Source organism: Lactuca serriola, chromosome 9 (assembly GCF_051521515.1).
Source record: "Lactuca serriola cultivar US96UC23 chromosome 9, Lser_US96UC23_V15, whole genome shotgun sequence".
Taxonomy (NCBI): Eukaryota; Viridiplantae; Streptophyta; class Magnoliopsida; order Asterales; family Asteraceae; genus Lactuca; species Lactuca serriola.
The window spans coordinates 191,357,482-191,368,735 of NC_136416.1; the positions used below are offsets into that span (position 1 = coordinate 191,357,482).

Below are 11,254 nucleotides of genomic sequence, written 5' to 3' on the forward strand. Positions count from 1 at the left end.
CCAATGTATCACATGTTATCACCATAAAAAAAATCCCAAGATCTCAACTACATAAATCCTCTCAGTGTGTACGGATCATGCCGACGCCTTCCCACGGTCCTCGCTAGTAGCTGAAACACATAGCACAACAACTGTAAGCATAAATGCTTGGTGAATTCCCCAGAATACCACATACAACACATACGCCTTTCCAGGCCATAACTCTGTGGGACCTTCCGGTCCAAGTGTCTCGGGGGACTTCTGTCCCAAATCCCGGTAGACCTTCCGGTTCTACCCGTATCGACCTTCCAGTCCGTAACCTCCTGACCTTCCGGTCAATGTCCTCTTGACCTTCCGGTCTATATCATACATATCATACATAACACATACATATTACATATCAGCATATATAGCACATATAATACCTTCCAGTCACACATAGGTACCCTTCCAGGTACATTATAGTGAGAAGACTCACCTCGACTATCTCAGATAATCTCGCACACGTATCAACTGATCTAGCCTCCGCCTAAACACATAGACAATTATCTCAAATCAATAATCGGCTCTCCAGGATAGACTAGTCTCTTCTATGACCCTTAGGAAGGCTAAAAGACCATTTTACCCTTAAAATGGTCCACAAGTCCGATTGTTGACCAAACCCTAAAAGTCAACAAAAGTCAACGGTCAAACTTTGACCTGAATCGTCGAGTGCACATGGGCGACTCGGCGAGTCCAAGCGGGTCCTGTGAATCCTTCTAGCCTCTCTTGGCTCGTCGAGTCATCCTTCCACTCGACGGGTTCCTCCTGTCAAGAATTGCAGGGCAACCCCGACTCGACTCGTCGAGTCCACTTATGAACTCGGCGAGTTGACTCCATGATCACACTCAAGTGACCTTCTAAGATTAGATCTGTTTCTCTAACCCATAGATCTGACCTTCCCAAGCATAATAATCACGTAAAGGTCGAATCTTGGTACACATGCAACACCCCTAAAGCTTCTTTTGGGGAAATAACCACTAAAATGCCAACCTAAGTTCATTTCCTCAATGAAACCACATAAAGCAGGTTGGCTAAGGTTCTCTGGACCTTAAAAGGTCCGGATCCAAAGTCTATCACTCAATGGGATGACATAAGCATCAAATCTAGCCAATAAAGGGTATAGAAAACCCTAAAATTCAAGGATCTCATATTAAACAGAAAAAGGGATCGATTTCTACCTCAAAGTTGCAGATTCAAGCTGGAAACCCATAGAATAGCAATCCCCTCGAGCTCCTCTTGCTGGAAACACTTTCTCCTTGGCTAAACCACACAAAAAATGATCAAAAAAGCTCAATCTCTCTCACAACTCGCTCAAGCTCTCTAGGGTTTCTCTCTCAGGTCTGGTAGCTGCAAATGGAGGCCATAAAGGCCTTTAAATAGGACACAGACCCTGAGAATTAGGGTCACTACTAAAAAAACAACCATTTACAACGCGCAATGTGTGTCGTAAAACGCTTAGACGACGCACAAATGTGTGTCAAGGAATGCCCTGTAATAACGAGAGACGACGCGCTTTTGTACATCGTCTATTTACGACGCGCATTTATGACACACATTTATGACACGCATTTACGACACGCATTTACGACGCGCAGTTATGACACGCAATGCGTATCATGGAAGGCCCTGTCATAAAGGAAGATGACACGCATTTGTGTGTCGTAACATTACGACACGCGTGTTTATGACACGAAATGCGTATCAAGGTAGCCCTTGTCATAAAGGAAAACGTCACACATTTTTGCGTGTCATAAGTTAAATGTTTTTAAAATTTTATATTTTTGATAGATTTACTAATTTTCAAATTAAATAACACACATTAAAAGTCTCATAATACAAAATAAAAAACCATAAAAAAATAAAGATAATTCATTGCATTAATATGTCAAAAACAAGTATTCTAATAGTAAGTAAATCAAATACATTGCTAGTATTGCATAATATTTATTATAGAAAAACAAAACATGTACAACCGGTTTCATCCCTTTAAATGCTTGATTCTCCATTCATTCATCCTAATTATCCGCCTCACTACCCCTGCATTTCAATCAAGATACTTAATTAATCAAAAACTTCAACAATTAATTTCATTCCTTATTAAAGTCAGTTCTTTTACAACTATATGTTTAAATTAAGAAACTTTAAACTTACACAAATTCATATTCATAAACCAATTGTGTCTCTGACTCTCGATTATCAAACTACTGATTCAAAAAGAAATACTAGTGACTCGATTCTCCAAGTTCAAATTTAGAAAGAAATACAATGCTTATCATTTGGTGTAGCTGTGCTAATGAAGATACAAGAAATCAAAAAATAAGAAGGGATGAACAAGAAACTGTATGATGAATAAGAATCGAGTTTCAGAAATAAAAAAGGGAAACATAACAAGAAAAGGAACTCAGAAATCACAAAAGAAGATTAAGAAATCACAAAAGAAGATTAAGAAATCCAATAGCAAATAAAAGAAGTGACCAACTAACTGTTGGGTGGAGAAGTGGAAGCGATGACGATTGGAGTTTCCATAGAAAACAATCAAACAATCAGTAAACCTGAAACAAACTTTAAAGAAACTAATAAACTAGTCTTAAAAAGTTAAAACCTACACTGGAAGGATTTTTGAGTCTTTGAGCCTCATCACTAACAACATAATTCCATGGAATTTGAGAAACAAAGTCTTGCTCGATTAAAGCTAAAATTTCTTACTTGGTTGTTTTGCCGGATTAACAGGTAGTGAATTTAAATCAACTATTATATGTTTACGTTACTCGTTATCTTCTTTTACTATTTTTTTCATCTATTTAAAAAAATATGACAAAGACTTTTTTTGATTTATCAAAAAACGACATCGACAAAAGACAAAAAAATAAAACATGACATGCGTTTTTTTATTTTGAAACAACAATCGACAAATCACGGTAAAACTGATTTCAAAAGAATGAAGAACCAGTATCAATTACAAAGACCATCCAAATATCAAAGTTATTTCAAAATAAAAAAAAATCATTGTATCATTTATCTAATACTTTATCAAAGTATCAAACAAATCCAAATTACAGTAACGAACCAACAATTGGTTTTACTATTTAATTCTTTTTCCTTTTCTTTTTTATTCTTATCTAATTTTAAATACAGTGGCCCAAATGAATTCAATTTTTGGGCTAAATAACAAATGAAATATAAACGCATGGGCTTTTAGTTCTTATCGCCTAGGTCACTAAAAAGAGTTAAGATAGGTCACAAACAATTATTATGTATAATTAGTAATAAAAAGCTTAAAATTAGGTAGCTCACATGACCTACGTTAAAGTTAATTGGACTCGCCCCTGCCTTTCACTTTGACTTTTACTGTTCCTCCATAATGAAGTTGCAGGTTTTATAATGAATGAGTGTTCTTCTCCTCTTGTTAACAAAACAATTTACAACTATTTTACTATTTGATAATAATAATAATAATAATAATAATAATAATAAATAATGAGAAAAGAATGAGAATGACCTGAGGGCTAAATCTGGTAAGATGTAATCTGCTGACCCAAATGCAACAAAATTACTAGAATCACATGGAAACTTAACACAACACACATCCGCCTTCGTTTTAAGCGTACCAATACTCCCTCCCTGCAGCACCAATAACAAAAACAACTTATCAAGTGTCCAGACACTAACTAGTAGATAGTAGACAGTAACTAGTATTACTTGATTAATGTTACAAAGCTTAACAGAACCATCATCACTCCCACTCGCGAGCAATGTGGGGTCAACTGAGAAGTCAGCAGACCAAACACGTCTTGCGTTCTCTCACAAATCTGATATTTTTCGAATTAAAAATCTGACAATCATATCAAATTATATACTGTAAAAGATATAAATTGGATTATAATTAATTACCTGCACAAGACCTTCAAAATTACTTGATGCAATCTGACTTTTGATGTATCAATTCTAGCAAATACTGCTTAGTTTTGATCTACTTGGGATTTCAACAATAGGGAAGTTAATGTCTCGATTCTTATTCAAGAATAGGGCCCACGATAAAAATAAGTAAAACAAAATTACGTTTTTGAGGTTAAAAATAAGATAAAAATCTTCAAAACTGGGAATAAGTAAAGCTCTCACCTTTCCAGCTGGAGTTGAACAACATCTTCCCCCTTCAAAATAAATGAATGGACACAGTTAGAAGATTTCTTACTTTTCTAGTATTTAATTACATAGCAATTACAAATTATGAAGATAAATAAATCAGAAGTTGATAATGCATTTTATTAAAAATTGTCTAAATTATTATTATTTACAAAAGAATTGTTAAATAATTAGATGGGTACCTAAATTTGAACCTTAAGGTGTGCTTGAGCCCTTGATGTCATAGCTTCATTCTTCTTAACAATCATTCCATTAATGATCCAAATTCTACTTCAAAAGCACCTATTTTATTTGAAACAGCTCCAATGCTACCTTTGATTTCTTCAACTCATGAAGCTACAACCATTTGCTATAATACACCAGTAAATGGAAATTGAACTGATACAAAACAAACTGAAAGATTACAAAGGTAATCTTGGCATTCAAGAGGCCAAAAGTTGACTTCTAACTGAATCAGTTTGAGGATACTCAAACTCTTGACTCTTGTTAACACAAACTTAGAGTGTACATGTATCGAATTTATGGTGTATAGCGATGAATAGAAGCTATAATAACGTGATTTCAAGATTATTGAGTACTAAATCATAGCTAATTTCTTGAATTAATAATGAAATTTGAGTTTAACTCATATGATGTATTATGAGATGCAAAGTAAGCTTGTACATATTTTATGATTGGTATGAACTGTTAATAAAGGCCTTACATGATGAGATGACAATATCCCTGTAAGACTTATAAAGAGTATAAGTCAATCATATGGGGAGTGGTTGAAGTATTTAATATATGAAATGAATAAGGTCACAAAATTCTACATCAACCAATAAACATGTTGTCTGATTAAAACTTACAGTCCTGCCTTTCCTTCTCTCAGTCCCTAAATTTCTTAATAGCAATCTCCTCCTGCATAATATTTAAACACACTGACTCAAGAGATTGCTATCCATTAACAAGGGGGAACACCAGCTTTACCAATACCAGAGGAAGAGGAACTATTACTGTAACTCCATAATCAACAAAAGTTGTTTGGGGATCAAAAGATTTCACAATTCTAACCTGCATTTTAAAAAAATAAAAAAGAGTTCGATTAAAGGCACAAGAAAAAAAATAGTTAAGCTTAAGTGAATAAGGGTCTCACTAAGAACAATTGCCTTCTGTGTCCCTGAGAACCCGTACAAGAACAAAACTTCATAGTATTAAACAAAACTGCCAATAAAAAATATATATTATGTTAATAAAGCAAGTAAATTACTTGAGTACCCTTGCTATCTTTTTCTGTTCTTAAAAGGATCGGCACTTCAAGCTGAACCAAATCAATTTCTAGGTGGCAACTGGCAAGTTTAGCATGTTTGGTCATATAAGCCGTGTCAACTTCCCCTTCTTCAAGGGCACTAATTGCAATCGACATGACTTTAAATATACTAGCAATATTCCCAAACGTCTGCAAATAACAGGAAAAAGAAGTTCAAATAGTCTTTCTTTTTTTGATTACGTGTGTAATTTATGCTACAGTGAGTGATACATGATGCTTGTTGTGAAATTAGAGTTGCCTTTACCAATCAACCTGTTCATCGTCTGAGGAACTGGTGAGTTTTTGCCAATCAACCACCACAATGAGGATGAAAACCCTAATCGGAGAAAATTACTACAAAATAGTAAAACCTTCGGAATTGTTGATTGGAAGTCAAAGAGATTTAATTACCTGGTTGAAACTTGGGATAAGGATATCGGAGATGTCTTCTGGGTTGGAGCGTGAAGTTTGAAGATACATCAATAGATTCAGATTTGACGCATACACCTTACCAACATATTAGAATGGTTGATAGAGAGGGAAGCAGTGGATTGGCGTTTTTCAAACAACAATCCAAAAGGAAGTATGGATTACTTTGATGTATATGGAGTTGTTCCAGGGTATATTGATAGGTGAAGGGGATACGAGAGACTTAAGTGGAGGTGAACTTGAGGTTTCCGGACCTGAGGTTGTCGGACCGGAGGTTACCGGAAAGGCCAAGTGAAGCGAGGTGATATCGTCGATTGTTGCAGAGGCTAGAGAGAATCGAGAGAATTTGAGAAGCATCATAAGTCGTAACAACAATAGGTGCATTCTTCATGTTTCTTCTCTTTTCGTCTCTTTCTCGGGATACTAGGGCTTGATATTTCTTGATCTTCAGAGTGACGCTAGAGTAGAGATCCGATGAGACGATTAACAAGTAAGGTCTAGTGGAGAAGCGGATCGGAGAGGAGGGAGAGAGGAGAAGCGATTGCGAAGATGAAAGATAGAAAGAAGATAGAAAACAACAAGGGGGGTTTTCAAACTTTTGGGGATTTCATTTTCCCCCGTATCTACTAAACGGGCGCTCATTAAAATTATAAAGTGACACTTATAGAGGACGCGCATTTAAGATACAGCGCCCTCCGTGTTTTTAATTTTTTTTTTCTTCTGACACTATTTTAAGGGCACGTAATAATGCGTGACCTAAATCTTTAAAATTTTTAAAGAGATGACACTTTTTTAATGTAACTCTCTTTTGTGTAACATAAATCAATGAGTGTCGTGGTTTGCACGTCGTAAAAGGGTCTTTTTCTTGTAGTGGGTTTCACTCCACAGCGCGGACTCGTCGAGTCCACCCTCGTGGACTTGTCGAGTCCGCTCATTAATCTAGTCAGCAATCACGGTCCTACTCGACGAGTCCATGACTCAACTCGTCGAGTCCCTCTCTTTTACTCAAAAATAAATAATCAAATATAATACCTGAAAATCTGAGTGTTACAATTCTCCCCCAGTAGAATCAGACTTCGTCCCTGACGTCTTGATCCGCAAACAACTCTGGATGTTGCTCCCACATCTCCAACTCCAGCTCCCAATTCAGCTCGGACCCTCTCCGATGTTGCCACTGGACCTGAACTAGGGACACCTCCTTGTTCCACAGAACCTTGATCTTCCGATCCCGTATCGCGATTGGTCTCTCAGCATAATTCAGGCTCGCATCCACCAAAATATCCTCCAGCAGCACTACCGCCGACTCGTCGGCTATACACTTCCTCAACTGAGACACGTGGAAGGTATCATGAATCTGGCTCAACTCTGTAGGTAGCTCCAACCGATATGCTACCCTGCCCACCCTCGCGGTCACCCTAAACGACTCAATATACTGGGGCCCAACTTGCCCCTCTTCCTGAAACGAATCACTCCTTTCCAAGGAGACACTTTCAGGAGTACGAAGTCTCCGACCTGGAACTCAAGCTCGGATCGTCACCTATCCGTGTAACTCTTCTGGCGACTCTGAGCTGTCAACAACCTCTGCCTGACCTGCTGAATCTACTTTGTCGTCTGAAGCACTAACTCAGTGCTGCCCATCACTCGCTGCCCTACCTCTCCCCAACATATGGGAGTTCGACACCTCCTCCCATACAACAACTCAAAGGGAGGCATACCAATGCTCAAATTGTGACTGTTGTTATAGGAAAACTTAGCCAATGGTAGATACGTGTCCCAACTCCCTCCAAAGTCCAACACACATGCCCAAAGCATGTCCTCGAGAGTCTAAATCGTCTGTTCACTCTGGCCGCCCGTCTGAGGGTGGTAAGTAGTACTGAAATGCAGCCTCGTGCCCAACTCCTCGTGGAACTTCTTCCAGAGCCTGGAAGTGAAACGTACATCTAGATCTGATACAATCGAGATCGGCACTCCATGCCGCGATACCACCTCCCTTACATACAACTCTGCCAGCCTCTCAACAGAAGAGCTCTAACTGATAGCAAGAAAGTGAGCACTCTTCGTCAGCCGGTTGACGATCACCCAAATCGCGTCGACACCCCTCGCGGTCCTCGGCAACTTGGTGATGAAATCCATAGAAATCTGTTCCCACTTCCATTGGGGAACCTCAAGTGGCTGCAACATGCCATGCGGACGCTGGTGCTCAGCCTTAACCCTGCGACAGGTTAAGCACCTCTCAACAAACCATGCTACATCCCTCTATTGGGTTTTGAGCATTCTAACACTCCTATGGTGTACATGCAACCCTATAAACCCTGGATCTATGTTTTCTCTATTATACATGCAAATAAGAACTTTCCAAGGCTTTAATCCTAACTAGCATATTATGAAGCTCTTATACTACAAAGTACTAGTTAGATGACATACCTTTTGATGTAGCTTGATGTCTTCAAGCTTTAAGAGCTTAGCCCCAATAGTGTGGAAGCCTCAAGTGGAATCACAAATCACCAAAACACCTTGGAAGACTTTAGCCCCAATAGTGTGGAAGCCTCAAGTGGAATCACAAATCACCAAAACACCTTGGAAGACTTTAGAGAATATGGATACTTGGTTCTCTCTAGTGAAATCGGCTAGCCCTTCTTAGTGTACCCACACTAGTGCCAATTTCACCAACCAAGGACATCTTTATATAGTATGGAAACTAGGGTTAAACCCATGACCTTTCATTTCATATGATCCATGGGTTAAACACTCCATGGACTATCCATGAAAGCTTAGCCCAACCTAAATGAACTTGGCCCATTCCATATAGATGAAGATCCCGATACATCTTCGTCGCCCCTGGATGAATAGAGAATCGGGATTATTGCGCCTCCTCCATCAAGATTTGGCGCACTCCTCCATGATACGGCACCCACACCCTATGGTGTAGTGTCAATAACCCTCGGCTATCATAATCGAAGGAGGTGACTTGACCCACTATTCCCTCCTTTATAGCCTCCTGTTGAGCTTCCTGAATCTGCTCTAACAGTGGAGTCACCACCGTCATCCTCATACACACATCCCTGATCGGTGCCGCCTTACGGCTAAGCGCATCGGCCACAACGTTGGCCTTCCCCGGGTGATAAAGGATCTCGCAATCATAATCCTTCACCATGTCTAACCACCGACGCTGCCTCATGTTCAGATTTGGCTGATCCATGAGGTACCTCATACTCTTGTGGTCCGTGTAAATGGTACATCGAACCCTGTAGAGGTAATGCCGCCAAATCTTGAGGGTGAAGACCACCGCCCCCAAATCTAAATCATGCGTCGGGTAGTTCGCCTCGTGAGGCTTCAGCTACCTCGAGGCATAAGCAATGACATGTCCCCTCTGCATCAATATTGTGCCTAAGCCCGAGATAGACGCATCACAGTATACCACAAAATCCTCTAAGCCCTCGGGCAGGGCTAAGATTGGCGCCTCGCACAATCTCTGCCTCAGAATCTCAAACGCTGCCTGCTACTCATGCCCCCATCGAAAGACCACGACTTTCCTAGTCAACCGTGTCAGGGGTACGACTATCTTGGAGAAATCCTGAATGAATCTCCAATAGTAGCCTGCTAATCCTAGGAAGCTCCGAATCTCGGATGGAGACTTCGGAACCTCCCATCTCATCACGGCTTCCACCTTGGCTGGGTCTACTGAAATCTTATTCTGATTGACGAGGTGCCCAAGAAACTGCACCTCACGCAACCAAAACTCACATTTGGAGAACTTGGCGTACAAGCTCTCCCTCCTCAAGGTCTCCAAAACCTCTCTCAGATGCTCCTCGTGCTCCTCCTGCGTCTTGGAATAAACCAAGATGTCATCAATGAAAACTATCCCAGACCAGTCCAGCATCGGTCTACACACGCGGTTCATGAGGTCCATGAACGCGGTAGGAGCATTGGTGAGCCCAAACGGCATCACCATGAACTCATAATGGCCATAACGCATCCGAAACGCGGTCTTCTGTACATCCTCCTCTCTGACCCTCATCTGAAGATCACCTGAACGCAAATCGATCTTGGAGAACCAAGATGCTCCCTGCAACTGATCAAAGAGGTCATCAATCCTCGAGAGTGGGTAACGGTTCTTCACTGTTACCTTATTCAGCTCCCGGTAATCTATACACATCCGATGCGACCCGTCCTTCTTCTTCACAAACAGGATCGGGGCTCCCCAGCGTGAACTGCTCGGTCGAATAAATCCCTTTTCTAGCAGCTCCTGCAACTGCGTAGACAACTCCTGCATCTCGGAAGGAGCCAACCGATAGGGTGCCTTGGCTATCGGAGCCACACCAGGAACTAGGTCGATCCTGAACTCTACCTGACGCTCCGGAGGTATTCCAGGAAGCTCCTCCGGGAACACATCAGCGTAGTCCCGCACCACTGGAACCTCGCTCACCGTCGCCTTACCCGCATCCCGAGTATCCATAATGTACACGACATATCCCACGCAACCCTGCTGAAGGTAGCGCATAGCTCTCGCTGCTGAACATACTGTGGGTCCACGTTGTGGCCTCTCGCCGTAGATCACCAACTCTCCCCCACTTGGGGTCCTGATCCGCACTAGCTGATGTGCACAATCTATCACCGCCCCATTAGGGCTCAACCAATCCATGCCTATAATCACCTTGTTCCCCCGCAACGGAATGAGAACCAAATCCACCAAGTAAAGCTCCTCAAATAACCTTAGAACACAATCCCTGAATACTGCTGATGCTCGCACCGATCGATCATCGGCAATCTCTACCTCTAAAGGGCAATCCAACATGCCCGAAGACTCAGTAAACCTCTTGCTAAGCGCATGGGAAACAAATGATCAGGTGGCACCCGAGTCAAACCACACCTGAACAGGGATACCGTTCACATGGAACGATCCTAACGCATGTACATAGAGCACATATCAATATCATAACATCATAAAAATAAGATAGAGGGAAAGAATCATACCCGTCACCACATCGGGTCCGGCACGTGCCTCCTCGGTAGTCAGCTGAAACGTCCGACTCCTCACCACTGGGGCCTCTGCCTTGCCCTGCTGGCCATCTGTAATCCTCAGGGTAGCTGGAGTTGGCGCCTTAACCGGCGCGGATACTGTCAACTGGGGGCAATTGGCCTTCTTGTGGCCCCTCTGGTTGCAGTGGAAACACCGCAACTCCGATGTCTGAATCACAGGTGCAGGGGCGGTACAATCCCTGCTGAAATGTCCCGTCTTGCCGCACTTATAGTAGCCCGACAATCCCAATCTACATGCCCCCTCATGAGGCCTGCCGCATTTCCTACAGCGGCTCGGTCCTGACTGGCCTTTCGGCTTACCATCTGATCCCTTGGGCTTCTTCCCCGAAGCCT

The 11,254-nt window shown here is 41.5% G+C and overlaps 1 long non-coding RNA gene across 3 annotated transcripts; it reads right to left on the minus strand.

Moving 5' to 3' along the window:
• Positions 1 to 1,872: 1,872 nt before the first annotated feature.
• LOC145073662 (uncharacterized) lies at positions 1,873 to 6,487 on the minus strand. Of its 3 annotated transcripts, XR_013691485.1 has the most exons (9): positions 5,864 to 6,487; positions 5,300 to 5,602; positions 4,347 to 5,217; positions 4,141 to 4,172; positions 3,913 to 3,991; positions 3,721 to 3,830; positions 3,521 to 3,642; positions 3,325 to 3,423; positions 1,873 to 2,058 (listed from the first exon to the last, which is right to left on the minus strand). It is a non-coding gene; the product is annotated as an uncharacterized LOC145073662 (long non-coding RNA). The 3 variants fall into 3 exon arrangements; XR_013691483.1 differs by having other exon boundaries at positions 3,913 to 4,172; XR_013691484.1 differs by having other exon boundaries at positions 3,316 to 3,423; positions 3,913 to 4,172.
• Positions 6,488 to 11,254: the final 4,767 nt, after the last annotated feature.